Raw genomic sequence first — 20,425 nt, forward strand, 5'->3', positions numbered from 1 at the left:
CAAATTAGCTTATAATATAATGAGAGAATCAACGCTACAGTGATTACGGTCAAAAATAATGACACAAAGTTTCAGTTTTGCCGCTGATTAGTGTCGGTCGGTAATCTATTTTAAAATAGTGTCTAAATGTTAGAAAAGGTAATTAGAGAAATAATTGATGATTTTTCAGACAAGCACTGCCTAGTCTCCTCACTAGATAATAAAGTACCAAGACTGGAACTTTGTGTAAAAACTGTTGTAAAAGTGTTAAAACCAGTAGGTGCTATGTTATTATGACTGGTGTAGTACCTACTTGTGCGCAAAATTGTATACGCAGTTGTAAGCGCCATATCGCGCAAAGAATTAGTAAAGATGCCCTACCATTCACATTCAGTGACTATAGTAGTACAACAATAACATTCCTTAACCTCTAGAATGCCGGAACGCGGATCGACGTTATTAGGTATATATTGAACACTAATTATTATTTATTTTTATTATTATTTTTTATTATTTATTTACATACACACAACCATCAATTACAGGAAATCCTAATTCGACAGTATGGAAATTGACACAAAAAATAGGTACAATACATTAGCTTACAGATTACAGTAGCACAATACGTAAAGCGTAGCCCTTGTGAATTCGTTCAGAGAACAAATCTAACTCGATCGCTACTCTATTAAGGATCCGAATTGCGCGCGTAAAGGGGGCCTGGCGAAGGAGTTGTGTTCGAGCGAGCGGCTCGGCCAGCAGGCTCGGCCGCCGCCGCCGCTACACATACCGATCTGGTACGTTCAAACGCACCTCTGCCAGGACTCCAGGGTTGCACAACTTTCCCCGCACCAACTTAAATATATATGAAGCTAGCCCCAGCTCCCTTCTAACTTCTAGTTTATTGTATCCTACCATTCCTAACACGAACAACGTAGGATACTTTAACGGATAAAAAGGGTATACTCCGTATAATTTTAAATATATAAATCTAATAAATTTATTTTGGATGCGTTCCAACATTAACCTATATTTTGACTCGTGTGGACTCCAGATTGCCGCATTACCCTCCAAGTGACTCCTGACTATTGCCTCGTACAAGACACGTATCGCGTTAATATTAGTAAACCCATGAGCCTGCCTCATTACAAACCCCAGATTTCGGAAAGCCTTCTTACATACTGAAACAATATGGTCTCGAAAGGTGAGGTCGGACTTCAGCAGCACCCCTAAGTCCTTCACTTCGCTGACGCGCTGCATCGGTGACTCTCCTAACACATATTGGTAGCAAAGTGGATTCCGAGATCTGGTGAATGAGACAATGGCGCACTTTGACACGTTGAAATTTAACCTATACGTTTGACTCCATTTGACCACTCGGTGTATGTCCTCTTGTAATTTAATACAATCAGAGCTGTCATTAACTCTGCGGACAAGCTTGAGGTCATCAGCAAAGAGTAGACAAATAGAATCTTTAACAACGTCAGGAAGGTCATTTATCATTAAAATGAACTCTAAGGGGCCCAAATTGCTCCCCTGACTTACGCCAGACCTCGTGAAATATGGTTCTGACACGTGACCAATTATATTTCAATACTTATAGACCTGTACCGCTGGCTATATTTTGACCCCTAGGTTATAAAAATATTAAAGTCAATTCTGTTTTCGCTTATGAATACTTTGTTAAGATGTAAATCTTACATTTTGTTTTGTGTCATATATATAATTTGCTTTTCTAGTAATTTGTTATTTTGTGGTAATTATTTTTTATTTTGAATTATCTTGGAGAAAAAAATATTCGAGAGAAAACATGTAACTGTGTTGCATTTAGGATAGTGTTTTTAGTGTGAAAACATAGTTTGTGTCAATTACGTCCACTGCAATCTGATACTATGTCATAATATTCTAAAAGACACAAAAAAAAATTAGAGTTAAAAAAAATTACTTAGGTCGAATTTAATCGTTTAAATAGGTCCATTAAATGATTTTGTGTCTTATTAAGGCATAGCTTCATAAGATATTTGATGATTTTGTTGTAACAGGCTGTCACCGTTACAAAAGAATATTAAAGATATTAGAGTTTACATCTTATTAATTTGAAATGCGGGATAAATAAGATGTATGAATTTGTGTCACTTTCATCCACTGCATAAACAAATATTACAAAAATATTATTTGCGTTCAAACGAAGCTAGCGGGCGGTCTGAATGGGCAACGGAGGCCGTGCAGGGTGGGGCCGCGGCGTGACCTTGCCGTACGCAACGCATGTTTACTTCGCCTGTGCGCCAAATTAACGCAACTTATTTAAAGAAGTTACGCAAACAACACAACAACAAGCAACAAGCAAGCAAAGAATGCGTCGAATTATCTTTTACCTATTTAAAACTCATAGATATTGTACAATGTCACCATTATGCAAAAGAACTGTAAGTACATGTTTGATTTGCGAGCGAGCTGGCAACATTGCGCAGGGAAATCTTAAAAATATCGCGTTTACGTGAACGCCACATACATTTGTGACAGTGATAGGGAAAAGGTACCACTAAAGTAAAATTTGGTTATTAATACCGTGACTTTCTTTCATTCTTTGATAAAAAAAATTGCTATTTATGCAACAAGTGCGGAAATCATCTTTACGCACGTGTATCATACAATGTTTTACTATGCATTGTGCGAGTAAATAAAAAAACATGTCATGGCAAATAAGTTTAATTATTAAAAGGAGTGTTTTAAATCGACACGAGTTGCGAATTACCTATTCGCACGTGTATCGTACGTTTTACAGTACATATGGCCCTTTAAACTTTCGACATATGCACGGTAAGTGCTCTTTTCCGCACTAGTGCGAGAAAGTAGCACCATATGTACTGTAAAAAAAAATTGAAAACAAAAAGCACTAGTGCGGAAAAGCAGTACTTTCCGCACGATATGGCTCCGTAGGAAACGCACTTTTCGAGCACATGCATTGTAAAAAAAAATATAGGACTGTATCTCCTAAACCATGCGTCGTAGCGCAAAAATAATAAAATTTTCGTTCCCCCTTATGTAACCCAAAAGTAATACATGAAAAATACAATGAAAAAAAAAAGAAACAAAATCTTTATAGGGCTGTATTAGCTGTATCTCCTATATCGTGCATCGTAGCGCAAAAATAATCAAATTTTCGCTCCCCTTTAAGAAGCCCCTAATTAAGATTTAAAAACGCAAAAAAGAAAAAAAAAGAGGAAAAAATCTTTATAGGGCTGCATCTCCTAAACCGTGCATCGTAGCACAAAAATAATCAAATTTTCGTTCCCCTTAAGAAATCCTTAATTAAAACTTTTAAAAAAACCAGGAAAAAAACTTTATAGAGCTATTATAGCTATATATATAGATATAATATCTCCTAAACCGTGCGTGGTGGCGCAAAAATAATAAAAATTTCGTTCCCCTTTATGAAGCCCCAAAGTAATATAATAAAAACACAATGAAAAAAAAGAAAAAAAAATAACAAAAAAACTTTATAGGGCTGTATCTCCTACACCGTGCATCGTAGCGCAAAAATAATTAAAAAAAATCCCTTTAAGAAACCCCTAATTAAGATTGAAAAACGCAAAAAAGAAAGTGGAAAAAAAATCATTTTAGGGCTGTATCTCCTAAACCGTGCGTCGTAGCGCAAAAATAATAAAATTTTCGTTCCCCTTTACGGAACCCCAAAGTAATATACAAAAAAACCCAATGAAAAAAAAAACAAAAAAAAATCTTTATAGGGCTGCATATCCTAAATCGTGCATCGTAGCGCAAAAATAATCAATTTTTCGTTCCCCTTTAAGGATCCCTTAATTAATACTTTAAAAAAAACAAAAAAAAACAGGAAAAAATCTTTATAGAGCTATATCTCCTAAACCGTGCGTGGTAGCGCAAAAAGAACAAAATTTTCGTTCCCCTTTACGGAACCCCAAAATAATATACAAAAAACACAATGAAAAAAAAAACAACAAAAAAAATCTTTATAGGGCTGCATCTCCTAAACCGTGCATCGTAGCACAAAAATAATCAAATTTTCGTTCCCCTTTAAGAAACCCTTAATTAAAACTTAAAAAAAAAACAGGAAAAAAAACTTTATAGAGCTATTATAGCTATATATTAGAGATCCACGCCGCAGCCAAAAAACCCAGCGGCGGCGCGCTGGGTTTTGAACCCGGCGCGGCGCGGCGTCGCCGGCGTGAGGACATTTTTTAGGAGGAATAATTAAAAAAAAACATAACTATGCTAGGAATAAACATTTATTTCTTATCTCCATCAATCACTGACTAAAAATTGTTTACAGTACAGCTACAGTGGTTGTAATTATCGTGAATAAAAAATATTTTGTTCACCTTTGCCGGATTTAAGCGCGATCGCTTAGCAGTCAAAACCATCCCAGCTACAGAAAACACCCTTTCACTGGGTGTACTTGTAGCTGGAATGCTTAAAAGTGACCGCGCCAACCCTGCAAGCTAAGGAAACATTTTTTTTTGTTCCCAATACAATATCGCCTACCCTGTTCGTTCTGCATATCAATGATATGTTATTTACTAACAATATTCATTGCTATGCGGATGACAGCACTGGTGATAGCTGTTATACAGGTCGTGCAAACGCCCCCCCCTGAGCAGGTGTCGGAGTGCAGGATGCGACTTGTGTCTGAGATCGAGACGTCCCTTGAATAGGTCTCCAAATGAGGTAGACGTAACCTCGTCCAGTTCAACCCTAGTAAGACACAAGTCTGCGCGTTTTCCGCCAAAAAAAACCCCATTTGTCACGGCGCCAAAGTTTCAGGGCATTCCCCTTACCACGGCTAAAAGTATCGCGATACTTGGTGTCGACATTACGAACGAAGTCCAGTTTCGTAGTCATCTGGAACAAAAAGCCAAACTGGCCTCCAAAAAACAGAGCCAAACAGTACTTCACACCGGGTCACCGACTTTTGTTATATAAAGTGCAGGTTCGACCTCATATGGAGTACTGTTCTCATCTCATCACTGGTCTGGCGCTCCACAATACCAGCTCCTTCCCCTTGACTCCATCCAACGGCGGGCAGTTCGTATTGTCGGCGATCCCGAACTTACTGTACAATGGGGAATGTTCCGAAGAACTTTTTGATCTGGTGTCATCGTCTCGTTTCTATCACCGCACGCACCTCCCGCCAAAGGAGCAAAACTCATCCTCACTTCTTAGACACATGGCACACCAAGAATAAGCGGGCATCTCGCTCGTTTCTTCCCAGAACGTGCAAAATGTGGAATGAGTTGCCTCCTGAGGTATTTCCTTTGCGCTTCGACATGGGATTCTTCAAGAAGCGGGTATTTAGGGTTCTCAAGGGTCGGCAATGCTTAAGGGCTCCTGTGTTGTTGCTTATGTCCATGGGCGACGATGACTGCTTCCCATCAGCCGGCTCGTCTGCTCGTTTGCTGACTATCACATAAAAAAACTAGTCAAGCCAAGCACTGCAATGAAGTGAGTGAGCCAGCGTTCGTTCTTTCACTTCACTCACGCGGCGTGATGGATAGATGATGCGGTGGGGATGGGGGTCAGTGGAGCGGGCGGGAGTGATGCATGCAGCGACCAGTCGCTAGCGCACGGAATGGCGACAGCGCATTGTTTGTTTTGGTCGGTTTGTTCATCATATTTATTCGAATTTCGAGGTCGGCGCGAAATTTTGAACGAATATAATATCTCCTAAACCGTACGTGGTGGCGCAAAAATAATAAAATTTTCGTTCCCCTTTATGCAACCCATAATTTATATTTAAAAAAAAAACGCAAAATTTAAAAAAAAAATCATTATAGGGCTGTATCTCTTAAACCATGCGTCGTAGCGCAAAAATAATTTAAAAAAAGCCCTTTAAGAAACCCGTAATTAATACTTAAAAAAAAAAAACAAAAAAAAACCAGGAAAAAAAACTTTATAGAGCTGTATCTCCTAAACCGTGTGTGGTACCGCAAAAACAATAAAATTTTCGTTCCCCTTTATGCAACCCATAATTTATATTTAAAAAAACGCAAAATTTTAAAAAAAAATCTTTATAGGGCTGTATCTTCTAAACCATGCGTCGTAGCGCAAAAATAATAAAATTTTCTTTCCCCTTTATGCAACCCATAATTTATATTTAAAAAAAAAACGCAAAATTAAAAAAAAACATAGGGCTGTATCTCTTAAACCATGCGTCGTAGCGCAAAAATAATTTAAAAAACCCCTTTAAGAAACCCGTAATTAATACTTTAAAAAAAAAAAAAAACCAGGAAAAAAAACTTTATAGAGCTGTATCTCCTAAACCGTGCGTGGTACCGCAAAAATAATAAAATTTTCGTTCCCCTTTATGAAACCCGAAAGTAATATACAAAAAACACAATGTAAAAAAGAAAAAAAGAAAAAAAAAAAACAATAAAAAAATCTTTATAGGGCTGTATCTCTTAAACCATGCGTCGTAGCGCAAAAATAATTTAAAAAACCTCTTTAAGAAACCCGTAATTAATACTTTAAAAAAAAAACAAAAAAAACACCAGGAAAAAAAACTTTATAGAGCTGTATCTCCTAAACCGTGCGTGGTACCGCAAAAATAATAAAATTTTCGTTCCCCTTTATGAAACCCCAAAGTAATATACAAAAAACACAATGTAAAAAAGAAAAAAAGAAAAAAAAAACAATAAAAAAATCTTTATAGGGCTGTATCTCTTAAACCATGCGTCGTAGCGCAAAAATAATTTAAAAAACCCCTTTCAGAAACCCGTAATTAATACTTTAAAAAAAAAACAAAAAAAAAAAACCAGGAAAAAAAACTTTATAGAGCTGTATCTCCTAAACCGTGCGTGGTACCGCAAAAACAATAAAATTTTCGTTCCCCTTTATGCAACCCATAATTTATATTTAAAAAAAACGCAAAATTTAAAAAAAAAATCTTTATAGGGCTGTATCTCCTAAACCATGCGTTGTAGCGCAAAAATAATAAAATTTTCGTTCCCCTTTATGAAGCCCCTAAATAATATACAAAAACACAAGAAAAAGAAAGAAAAAAATAATAACAAAAAAACTTTATAGGGCTGTATCTCCTAAACCGTGCATCGTAGCGCAAAAATAATCAATATCCGTTCCCCTTTAAGAAGCCCCTAATTAAGATTTAAAAACGCAAAAAAGAAAGAGAAAAAAATCATTTTAGGGCTGTATCTCCTAAACCGTGCGTCGTAGCGCAAAAATAATAAAATTTTCGTTCCCTTTTATGAAACCCCAAAATAATAACAAAAAACGCAATGACAAAAAAAAGAAAAAAAAACAACAAAAAAAACTTTAGGGATGTATCTCCTAAACCGTGCATGGTAGCGAAAAATAATCAAATTTTCGTTCCCCTTAAGAAGCCCTTAATTAAGATTTAGAAACGTAAAAAAGAAAAAGAAAAAAATCTATATAGGGCTGTATCTCCTAAAGCGTGCGTCGTAGCGCAAAAATAATCAACTTTTCGGTCCCCTTTATGTAACCATTAATTTATACAAAAAAAAACGCAAAAAAAATAGTTTTTTTTTAATAGGGCTTGATCTCCTAAACCATGCGTCGTAGCGCAAAAATAATTAAATTTTCGTTCCCCTTTATGAAACCTCAAAGTAATATACAAAAAACACAATGTAAAAAAGAAAAAAACAATAAAAAAAACTTTATAGGGCTGTATCTCCTAAACCGTGCGTCGTAGCGCAAAAATAATCAAATTTTCTTTCCTCTTTATTCAACCCTTAATTTATATTTAAAAAAAAACGCTTTCACTAAACTGCTGTAACTCGGAAACTTAGAATCCACAAAGGGGACTTTACTAAATTATGACACATATTAAAGCCTGACCAGTAATATATGATCATTGTCAAGAGGGCGCTGTTCATTCTCATGTATAGGGTGACAGTTCAGTATAGTATGAAAAAATATTGTATTTAATGAACATCATCATCAATGTAATTAATGTTGCTTGCCACGCTTAAACATAACAAAAATCACAATAAATTGCGTCTTAAAATAAACTTAAAAAGTCTACTAAAAATCGAAACAAAAGTAATTTTTAAGTCGCTGTTGTGACATTCTCAATCAAAAGGTAGGTACCACTTTGTCGTTTACCATAAAGACGAAATTTGATTATATCTTTATACAAATAACCTGTCAGAGAAAGTGGTACCTTTTGATTAGGAACGTCACAAATGTTGGTCAGTATGAGGAGTGCAGCCTACAGTTTATTTTTAATTATATTTATATACCTACTACGGTAAGATTAAGACAATGTAATTATGCTTACGAATGAAATAAATACACTGTATCGCAAAACTAAGTGGCGAGACAGCTCATAATGCCATCTCTTGGTTGGTCTTAACAAGGGTAAAGGAGATAGTATTAAGATCTCAGTCGCCAGCTGATATTGCGGCAAGTATAATAAGCACCCCACCCGCGTAGGTACCCTTCCCCGCGCACGCCCTTCTTGCTCAATTGAGTTTTATTTTGCCAGATAGTAAAAAAACCGTGGATCAAAATGACCCAAATTATGAATGATGTCTCAATGTGGTATTATAATATTGTAGACGTAAACTTAATAACATGAATTTTTTTTTGTGGCAGATACAGGGTGTTAATTAGAAAAAAAATTTTTTTAAATAAAAGCGGTGGATGAATTTGACACAGATTTGTTTGAATAACATATAACAATGTTCTGTAAAGTACAACACTTCACTTACCGACTCTAATATTTTTTTAGGCGTTTTAGGATCAATATTAGGTATTTATTAAATGCCATTATACCCGTGGATGAAAATGACACAAAATGCGTGTGTACGTCGGAAGCCACTTTGCCTTTACAGGGAAACAAAGAATTTCGTCTCGAATATTTTTTTTACAGAATGCTGATTGAAAAAAGAAATACCTAAATTTCTACCTAAGCAAATACCTAGGATGACACAAAATATTATTTTTAGGTTTAGTATATGGTCTGGAAACTATATATAAAAAATAAGCAACATTAATATTCTTATAACCTCAGAAGTTATTGGTACAGGTCTATTACTGCGCGGATCCAGGTTCCGGCATTCGAGAGGTTAAATAACCAACGAGAAAACCAACAAAATTTTGAAAGCTGACCAGTTTAAATTTAACCAGTTCCCTTACGTAACCACATGAAAATTAATATGATAAACGCACGCATGATAATTCGCCGAGCGCAGAGAAAGTGAAACCACTTTCGACTCCGGCGCAGGTTCGATAATATGGCGCGCTTTGTTGTGCGTGTTGTAATATGAAATTATTTGCCCTGGGGTGCTTTTGGACGTAATGTGACCTTCAGAGCGTTTCCACATGATCCGATCCTAATATCGGATGACCCTCGGAGAAAGACTGCTATTAATGCTAGAGAATACTCTATGACATCAAGACCATATTTGCATTAACGCTTCTTTTAAACAACAAACAATATTTTATATTTATTTTACTTTTTTGTAGTCTTATCCGACATCCGATATCGGGTCGGAAAATGAGAAAATGCTCTTACTCGATGTTAAAAATGCCATGGCGGTAGTTATACCGACCCCTGTCCGCTACTCTGCTACCCAAAGCTTGTTTGGTAGAGATTGCTTTTAAAAGATAATATCGCCCGTCGTGTATCTGGATCTGCATTAAAGAATTGTTATTTTGGACATACCCCTATGACCTATATTATATGTATTATGTGTTGTTATACAGACCTACGTCTGAAGATATTGTCGTAATTTTTTAGAGGTAGGTACCTTAACTATACCTAATTGGAAACGGATTAAAACCCAAAAGGTAGCACGCCTTTTTCAAAAAGTGTGTGTTATGGATGGATTTGGGTCTACCTATTAAATATTAGGTTTTTAAATTTACACACATCTTACTCAAAAATATGTTTCAATAGGGAATATTACGCGAAACTCTGCGTAGGGGGCGCCACTACCACAATCTGGGGGTCTATCGTGAAACAAGAAAATCTCTTTATCTAACATCTCTGTCACTCTTGCATATTCGAGCGATAAAGAGGCAGACAGCGAATTTTCGGATTCGCTTTTCTCGGTAGGTCCTCTGTATCCCCTTCGCCCGCCTTATCTCTGAAAACTTGTCAAAAACCTGTTAAAGGTACAGTATGTATAAGTTACTCTATGGTTTACTAAAAAGGCTAGTCCTGCACTCTGGTGGCAGAACATTGCAGTACTATCCCCTATCGTTTCATAGCTCTTATGTCGGCGAATTAAGGACATATTATTGAGTAACTTGTATGTGGGCCCATATTTTTACACTTCACTGTACCTACAAGATTTGTTTGCCCTGAATGTATTTACATAGGTACAATATGGTACCTAGTTTCTTGAAATCTGTAGATTATAAAAGTTTTAAATAGATATTTTTTTACGAAACGGTCTTAGATAAGAATTAATTAACTTCTCGTAGATGCAGTTAAAAGGTAAGTCTTTTTTTATTTTTTTTATTTAGAAACAAACAGTCTTATAAAACATGTAGGTGAATAAGCTGACAGCTAGAATTTATTACAATGTAGACCTATAGTTTCCTGTATGTAAATTTTTAATAAAACTTAATACTATGAAATGCTATCTGAGACAACAGTGAAATTAACAAATAATGAGATAACTTAACCTAGCTTTAATACTAATTTAATAGAGAATAAACTTTCTTCTTAAATAACCCTAACGAACTGCCAAATATATCCGCGTTCATACACTTTTCATTATACAACCTGCATGCGCGTTTAATATATGATTGCTGTGCATATTTAGTGCGACATGTCCCAACACTGAACAGCATTTTGCTCCGACAACCACGTTCTGTTCTACGAGGCACTCGAAAACCTATATTATGTAGAAGTTCAGGGGCATCTACAAGATTATTTATTATTTTAAATAAAAATATCAGATCATTACATGAACGCCTTAATGACAGAGGTTGAAGTCTTACATTATTAAAAAAAAATTAAAGGACTTAGTAGTAGTAGTAAATCACTTTATTGTACAAAACAAAAATTCTTAACATGAAAATCATATAAATTTAGGTACAAAGGCGAGCTTATCCCTATAAGGGATATCTTCCAGCTAACCTTAGAGTAAATGACTTAGGTTGTTAAATAAAACCTTATAATTTATCTCAAGATGATCTAATTGAAAATTTAATTGATTAAGTTTGTGGAAGCGCTGGTGGCCTAGCAGTAAGAGCTTGCGACTTGCAATCCGGAGGTCACGGGTTCAAACCCCGGCTCGTACCAATGAGCTTTTCGAAACTTATGCACGAAATATTATTTGATATTTACCAGTCTCTTTTCGGTGAAGGAAAACATCGTGAGGAAACCAGACTAATTCCAATAATGCGCAGTTTGCCCTCTGGGTTGGAAGGTCAGATGGCAGTCGCTTTCGTAAAAACTAGTGCCCATGCCAATTCCTGGGATTAGTTGCCTAGCGGACCCCAGGCTCCCATGAGCCGTGGCAAAAATGCCGGGAAAAACGCAAGGAAGATGATGATGCAAAATGTGTATTAATGTGTTAATAATATAAATTAAATAAAAAAAATTTGACGTGTAAAATGTGTATTTTATCAATAAACCATTGAATTGAATTGATGATCTAATTGAAAATTTTATTAATTAAGTTTGTTCATCCGTTTTTAGATCGCTCAGTCGTAAACGAAATGTTAAAATAACGTTAATGTTAACAGTACTAAGTAGTACCCAAGTTTTATGCAGATAAGTATTCATTTACAAAATTTAAATATCTAAGTACTAACCTGATTCCCCTCAGCTTACAAAAATCCAGTCAGTCAAACGTCAAGTAATGTTACTGTCACTGGTCATCGTCATTCTGTCACAAGTCACACCCCGTCACAAGTCACATATCACAAATTCGTCAGTAAGTCACTTGAGGTCACAAAGTCGTCATTAAGGTTGTCACATTTTAAAGTCACGCGAGCGATCAGTATGTCACAAAAATGAACACATCGTTTGTCAGTCATTGCAGTCTTAAAGTAGTCAGTCTCAGTCTTAAAGCATGTTTGTAGACAGTCTTAACCAAAGTCTCGTAGAACTTGTCTTTAGTTTCGTTGACTAGAGCCGCGCGCGGCGCCTGCGCGGCGCGGCGTGGTACTGTGCGCGCGCGCTGGTATTCTGCGCTCAAATACTACCACTTCCAAGCTCCCAATGCGGTTGCAGCGTTGACAAAGTGTGCAGCTAATTGAGTTTTTCTGAGTATCCGATTGCAATTAGCATGAGTTTATTGGTTTAGGAAAATGCGTTTGCTATTCACGGACTAAGTATTGCTAAGCTTCAGGCCAAGACAGTTAGCCATACAGACATTAAAGCTGGAGATCGCGTTTTCTGGTACACATAAGAGTTTGCTAAATTTAACTTATGGACCGGTAGAGAAAAAATAACTTAAGAGCTGTTTTTGTGGTTTTTTTTCATTGCTTTAGAGTGCATTGAGAAGAAACCGGTCTAATCCTATAAGAAGGCCCAGTTTTCCCGCTGAGTTGACGGGTTATTTGTTAGACGCTTTCGAAGAATGTAAGGTACTGAAGTAAACCCTGTGCTCCTTTAGTATATACTTAACCTGGAGAGCTTGAAAGTGGGAAGGACGTTTTTCTTATTATACACTAAGTTTGCACTTTATTCAAACTGCTTCAAACTCCCTGTTTTATCAGAACGAAATACAAATCTGGGATTGCCAACCCTCTTGGAAGAGTCGCATTCAGTAGGAACTAAACGAAGGCTAATGATAGAGGAACTTAAGTGCCATCGATTTGACCCCGGAGCAAATATTTGACCGAGCGTCAGCGAAGGTGTCCGCTTCAGTTTGGGCCAAAATGTTTTCGTATGTCCGGATGTTCTCTACAGTTTGCATTGCTCAAGCGATTCTCGTGAAATTTTGTGAGTAGGATCTACTTATATAATCTCATATTAGAGGTTTTGCACACAAATGTAAAATAGACTTAAGTGAACTATTACTTGTTCTGTGCTTAAGTACTTAATAGAAATAAACAATTTATTTTAAACATCAGATGGTTAATTAAGACTGTTGTCGTTAGCACGTGCATTGCATACCGGTTGGCCGTTACGTACGTACGTTAAAAATTATGACCTGCGGCATGTTGGTAATATAATAAACGTTTGCGTTTGTTTATCAAATCTAAAGGAGAACATTTTGAAGTTTATAACTCTATTTACATACAAGATATATACAGTGGTACTACGTAAACGAATTTAATAACCAGCTTAAATCTAAAATAGGCCCTTGAGGCATTGTTGATGACGAAGGATGCTGGAGTTTTGAAGTTAATATGTTTTATTTAGTTAAATGATTTCAGTTTTCATTTATAATGACGTATTTTTTAAAGACTTGTAAGTAATAAAAACTATCCTAAACATTTTTTGTCCGCCTTGTGCTTTTTTTAAATAATTAGATTACAAAAGTTAAGTTCTTTGCGCGGGTCACAAATAACACTACGAGTAAGTCGATGGTTTCTCCCAAAGCATTAATTTTCGCTAAACATAAGTACATGGGAGTCAGTCTCGTTTGATCCATGCTGAAAGCGCCACCGTGTATTTATGAATCTCAATCTTTGCTCTAGAATGAGGATTGATATATTTTCTCTTCCGCAAATAACCACAAACATTTTGACACTTCATAGTTGGATAGCATGACAGTTGGCAATTTGAAATCGCACGTTTCGATTTCGGTTATCGGTTTGGTAATAATTTGTAATAATCCATCTGTTACCAGCAAACGCAACACCATAACCTCCGTTGCGTGAATTGAGTAAACCGCCGCTTTGTTTTAAATCTATAACTTTTACGCAGTTCGGATAATGAATCTAAGACAATCGAAAAAAAAAACAGAAAATGAAACAACAATCGGGTCGATTTGTTGGCATCGATTAGGGAATATTACGCGAAACTCTTTGTAGGGGGCGCCACTACCACAATCTGAGGGTCGACCGCGAAACAAGAAAATAGAGATTTCGTTATCTCTTGCATATTCGAGCGATAAAGAGGCAGATGGGCGTTTTCTAAAATAAATATTGAAAACCTGATTCTCACAGATCCTGCTGTTTTTGGGTTCTTTCAGCTCAGAATCACTAGCACATTCAATCCTGATGATAAAAAATGTCCTAAAAATTGTATGAAAATTGTACATTCCACTACGTCACGCACATACAAATGAAAAAAATCACACTAAAACGTGACGTAATGGAATGGACATTTTGGGCCATCTTTTTTTAATGGCAGGATGGAGAATGCTGTCGATTCTGAGTAGAATGAGCCCAAGAATGTCCAGATTTGAAAGAATCAGGTTTTCAATATTTATTTTAGAAAACGCCCAGTTAGCGAAATTTCGGTTTCGCGTTTCCCGGTAGCCGGTAGGTCCTCTGTAAACAAACCGCCGTGATGCATCAATGTCATATTTTATTATCTTTGAAAACTTGTCAAAAACAGTGTCGTTATAATTGTTTTCAGTATGCTTCACGAAGGATCAAGATTGTTTAATCCATCATTGTAGTGCGAGCGAGCGGGAAAACGTGGTAGAAGGGATCGGCATACTGAGCTCGCACAGCCCGCCGCAGCGCGTAAAATACCTAAACTCGCTCAACGCCGAAATGTAATAGCGCTCTTAAAGGTACAGGTATGGATAAGTTAATCTATGGTTTACTAAAGGGGCTAGTGCTGCACTCTGGTGGCAGAACATTGCAGCAATACCCCCTATTGATGTAGATCCTTATTTCCAGATGTTGAGCAAACCTATGGAATACAAATACGCATTGAAATGAAATGAAACAAAAAGGGGACAAGTCAGTAACGCTGATTTCGAGCTTGTTTCGGTATATAAGTACTATAAAATTTATCTTTTAGACTTGCCAAGGTTGACCCACCATATATCAGGCTTTACATAAATCCGAATTTAAATTATATTTTTCATTATATTATAGAATAGGTAAGCAACCTACCTACCTACATACAGTCAGCAGCGGAAGTTGCTAAGCGGGCGAGGTGTTCAAAATGATCTTGACGCGACTTTATTGGGTAATTTTGAACGCCTCGCCCGCTTAGCAACTTCCGCTGCTGACTGTACAATTTGACTGACACTGGTTATCCAACTAGATATAACTAATTAACTACTATGGACTTTTGCTGTAGATCGATCCACTGCTGATTGAAACGATTTTGTCGTAACAGGATTTCAATTAAAAAAGCAGTTGAAATCAATCATAACTGTGGAATTTATTAGAGTCACAGAGACCTATAGATGTATTGTTTTGGGAATTAAATCACTCAAAGCTAATCTGAAAAAGCTTTGGCTTTCCCACGAACTGTGATTTGGTTGAGTGCTAATATATATATATTTATTTATTTAATATTTATTTAGTACTATATATTTATGTAGGCTAGTACATATTTATTTTATTGCATAATGCTATTGATGTATTTTAGTTATTCGTAGACGTTAATATTGTAGTTTTCCTTTTTAAATATTATTGTACGTTCTGTAAGTTTGTCTATCTATCTAATTCGAATTTTCCACTCATTTACTCTAAGGTTAGCTGGAAGAAATCCCTTATAGGGATAAGCTCGCCGTTGTACCTAAATTTATATGAACTTCATGTTAACAATTTTTGTTTTGTACAATAAAGTGATTTACTACTACTACTACTACTATTAAAAAAGATATTTTTTTATATCGAAAAACTCAAGCTATACAATTTGAGGGCTGCGGTTTACCAACAATTACAAGCAATCAATGACTAATCAAAGAACTAAGCCACAAATAAATAAAAAGTTTTATTGGAATTGTGAAAATTTGATGAAACGAGCAAGTTCGTGCCGCTCCGGCGCGCTTTGCGACAACGACAACATGGCAAAAAGGCTAAAACAAGTCGATAGATTCACAGTCAGTCAGTCACAGTTCATTACGCCGATTCGTCGCGCAGCGAGATGAGCAAATACTGATATTGAAATAGTGCTTGGCACAAGTCAGACTCAAAAGTTTAACAAAAACAGCCTACGTTCATCCTTAAAAGTATTTTAACCACCTTCAAAAAAAGGAGGTTATTCAGGTTATCAATTCGACCGTATTTTTTTGTATGTTTGTTACCTCAGAACTCCGTCATTTCTGAACCGATTTAAAAAAAAATGTTTTGTTTGAATGTACCTATATATGTATAGTCCATTGTTGGTCCCATTTTTGTTTAAACCCAATTTTGATGTCGGGATCCATGAGGCATCGAAGGAACTCCTCAAATCTTATAGGCATACATATATCGATTTTAGCATTTTCATCAACAACCAAGCACTTTCATCCAAAACAGTGCCATTTGATGAAGTGAAACTACCTACTGATGATGGCCATGGGGCTCTTTAACAACGCATATTTCAATTTTGATGATTATGTTTGTTAAGCAAGTAAGTTCTGAAGGAACATTTGTGTTAAGGTCTAGTTCTGATGATGCGTTCCATAAGGTCCAATTCCTCAAATCTTGATGGCTTCAGATCCAGACCTTGAAACTTGATACGTTCCTGAAGCGCAAAAATGTTTAGTGACATGACAGTTTGGCCTGACAGATATACTTAAGAGCGCGTGAATCATTAATAGAACTTTCCAAATACTTAGATTTATATTTTAATTGTAGCTTCCCAGACTCCTTCAATAAGAATTTTGATGTCCATAACTATAACACTAGAAATAAAAATAAGCTTGCTATAGTTGCTATCAGAAAGTTTTGAAGTCTGATTTATTTTATCTTAAATGATTCATTTTATTGTACCTAAATAATTAAATAAAATGTGTATAATTTGTTATTACAAGAGCGTAGGTTTTTTACTGGCTTGGAAATATTTCAGTGAAAACAAAGCTACTTCATATGCCGATAAAAAATTAATAGGTAATAACTTGTGAACTAGCTTATAATTATAGGGTGTTGATTTGATTGTGTCCTAACGAATGCCCGCGTCGGAGTCACTTTCACACCCAGACCGCGCATGCGCGTGGTATCGTAAATCGTAATAGTTTTTGTCTATCCTTTCATCACTCATTAGTTTCATCATACTTATATAAAATGATATTACAATTTTATGCATCTGCGGACTCTGGGGTTGCTTCCGTGGGTACCTAATTCTTATTCTCGTGAAAATTAATTGATGCATTCATTGAAATCTATTAACCTGCCCTTCCGTTCTAATTTCGGTTTTATGTCTCATCTTCTAAAAATTTTCAAACACAACCCGTCTTAATGATGCGCTGATTAGTAGTTACAGTTAATTTATATAAAAAAAGGTGCCAATACCGATAGTATCACGTATCGGATCGGGAACCGATAAAATCGGCGCCGCGGTAAAAGTGTGCGCACGCATAACAGATGCTCGCGCTCACTTTCTATCGCAGCCGTGAACTTGCCCATGGTGAACGATCGCCATCACATTAGCTTCGAGAATTCGATCGACATGCCGAATAAATAAACTGTAGGTCAATTTTCCCCTCAAAGAGCAATCCACCATTATTCTGATGCTTCCCATCTAATGAGTCTCTGTCTAATCTTAGCATTTGTACGCCGCTTCTTCGAAGCCCTACATGCAAGTTATGGATGGCTTTATCCAAGTGATAAAATAAGTTTATTTACGCGATTGAAAGAGACGGACACGGTCTTTATCACGTTGTCACGTAGACAAATGGGCGTTTTATAAAATAAATATTAAAAACCTGATTTTTTCAAATCTTGACATTCTTGGGCTCATTCTACTCAGAATACACAGCATTATCCATCCTGCCATTAAAAAAAGATATCCCAAAATGTCCATTCCATTTCGTCACGTTTTAGTGTGAATCTTTCTTTCACTTGTATGTGCATGACGTAGTGGAATGTACTTTCATACAAATTTTTGGGAATTTTTTTTATAATCAGAATTGAATATGCTAGTGATTTTGAGTTGAGAGAACCCAGAAACACCGGGATCTGTGAAAATCAGGTTTTCAATATTTATTTTAGAAAACGCCCAAATACGACCATCGTATTCGTACAGGGTTCCACTAATCGTTTGCTCTCCCAAATGAAACTAATAGCTATAAGTAGTTTATTCCATATGATTCTTAATAAAATGTAAACAAAAACTACATGGCTCAGTACCATCTTTTTGTTTAAATTATTTTGAGTTCCTTTCATATGGAATATACTATCAAATCAATCACTGGTCAAATTGTACAAAACTGCCTCTCTTCTTAATTATTGAATGTAATGTAAATGTATACAGTATGTAACCACACTTTAATTAAGACTTAGACGCGACTTGCTAAGCAATAGGCATTAAAAGTGAGAGCCGAGCGGCCACATAACACTCATTAGTTTAACGTAAATATTAACGCGACAGACTGTGACCGAACGTTCAACTTCCCGGCACTTCTTTATGGTTGGAGAGCCGGCAGTAAAGTTTCGAACCAACGTGATACCGCGATGAGATGCACAATGGTTTCCCATAAAACTGATGCTAAGTCCGAATTTGATAGTCTGCCACGGCGGAACTAGCCGAAAGTACAAAAAAAATAGCCACTTCCGGTGCGAAAAAGGGGGGGTCATTTAACCCATCTGATACTACAATAAAAGCTATGGCATCAGTTAGAAATTTACTGGTAGATACAGAAAAGCGAAATCTGCCAGTATGATTCCTGCCGGAAGTGCTTGGCATACGCTCTCAAAGGTGACCATCAGGACCCCTAAATTAACCCATCTGATACCAGCATGAAACCAATTCCAGTCGGTAGATATGAACCTTCTCTTCAGGAATATATAAGTCTGCCAGGGCGCTTTCAGCCGAAACACCTTGACATACGAGATTATGTGGCGCAACATCCGTGGTACCCGTATAACCCGTATTTTGGAATTGTACATATTACGGACATTTCAAATACTGCAGGCTTATTAATTTATTACTCTATGCTTATATTTGTATATTATTACGTTATTAATAACACATATTTATAATAAATTAAGTTAAAATAAATTAAATAATGTGATTAATATGATTAATAGTCATTGAATTAGCTATATGAATCGTTTGTCTTTGTCTGTCATTTTGACTTATGTATTTGTAAGAAAAGGATAAAACATAATTTAACTAATTCAGGCTCGTAAAGTTTTACGAATAAGGGGGTATTAGTATTCATAGCTAAATCAGGCTTGTAATGCGACATAAAATGATTTTTGGTGGTTTCTTTTACGCTTGAGGCGTTTTTTCACCTATTTGGTGTATTTAATCACTATCTTATGTAGGGGAGAGAGGGGCAAGACGAGTAAGACGGGGTAGCGGCTTTATATGGCGACACGACTGACCAACCATCAGAATCCCGTTAACGCATGACGATGCGTCGCCATCATAGCAATCAGTTCGCACAGTGACCGGCTAGACAAATGGTGTCGTTAATTATTTATTTGCAAAAAAACTGTTTTTGTCATATTCCTTGTTATTTTTAGGGTTCCGTACCCAAAGGGTAAAAACGGGACCCTATAACTAAGACTCCGCTTTCTGTCTGTCTGTCTGTCTGTCCGTCTGTCACCAGGCTGTATCTCATCAACCGTGATAGCTAGACAGATGAAATTTTCACAGATGATGTATTTCTGTTGCCGTTATAACAAACTATAACTAATTGTTTATAACACCTGTATTCATTACCTGTAATGCACAATTGATGAATAAATGATTCTAAAAACATAATAAAATCAATATTTAAGTGGGGTTCCCATACAACAAACGTGACTTTTTTGCCATTTTTTGCGTAATGGTATTATGGTACGGAACCTTACGTGCGCGAGTCCGACTCGCACTTGGCCGCTTTTTGTGTTTTATTTGGTTTGCGTTTGTTTCCTTATTATCACCAGCACATATATACTGTTAATTTATTCCTATGGCCCAGCAATCACGCTAACAGCTAAGGACTTGTTTGGTTTCAAGTACGGTTTATTTTACAAAAAACTTTCGAATTTCATTAGGCACATGGGGCAAGATGGGGTACATCTTGACGGCCGTAGTTTTAAAGTGATAAACTGATGAATATTTGCGGATTTGAATTTATTTATTCTTCAACATCAAAATCAACATCAAACATTTATTCAGCAAATAGGCCACAGGGGCACTTTTACATGTCAATTTTTACAAACAATAAAATTAACCCAACAAACAATAAAATTAACAAGGGAAGATGGGGTACATGTTAGCTGTAAACACATTTTCTGTCTCTCAGACGACTTAAGAAATAAAAGTAAAACAGTTCGTGAGAAGTTATCAGACGATGGACCCAAAAGCCAAAAATTTGCCCTAAATATAATATTTATATGAATCATTCTTATCTTGTCCCGTAGGGGTTCCCCATCTTACCATACTCGGGGGGCAAGATGGAGAGAAGGCACTTTTGGCCAT

At 36.3% G+C, this 20,425-nt stretch overlaps 1 protein-coding gene across 1 annotated transcript in view; it reads left to right on the forward strand.

Moving 5' to 3' along the window:
* The window catches only part of LOC134744097 (protein C10-like), a 195,779-nt gene that overhangs the window by 118,069 nt on the left and 57,285 nt on the right, over positions 1-20,425 (forward strand). The window lies entirely within an intron of this gene.

Source organism: Cydia strobilella, chromosome 9 (assembly GCF_947568885.1).
Source record: "Cydia strobilella chromosome 9, ilCydStro3.1, whole genome shotgun sequence".
Classification (NCBI taxonomy): domain Eukaryota; kingdom Metazoa; phylum Arthropoda; class Insecta; order Lepidoptera; family Tortricidae; genus Cydia; species Cydia strobilella.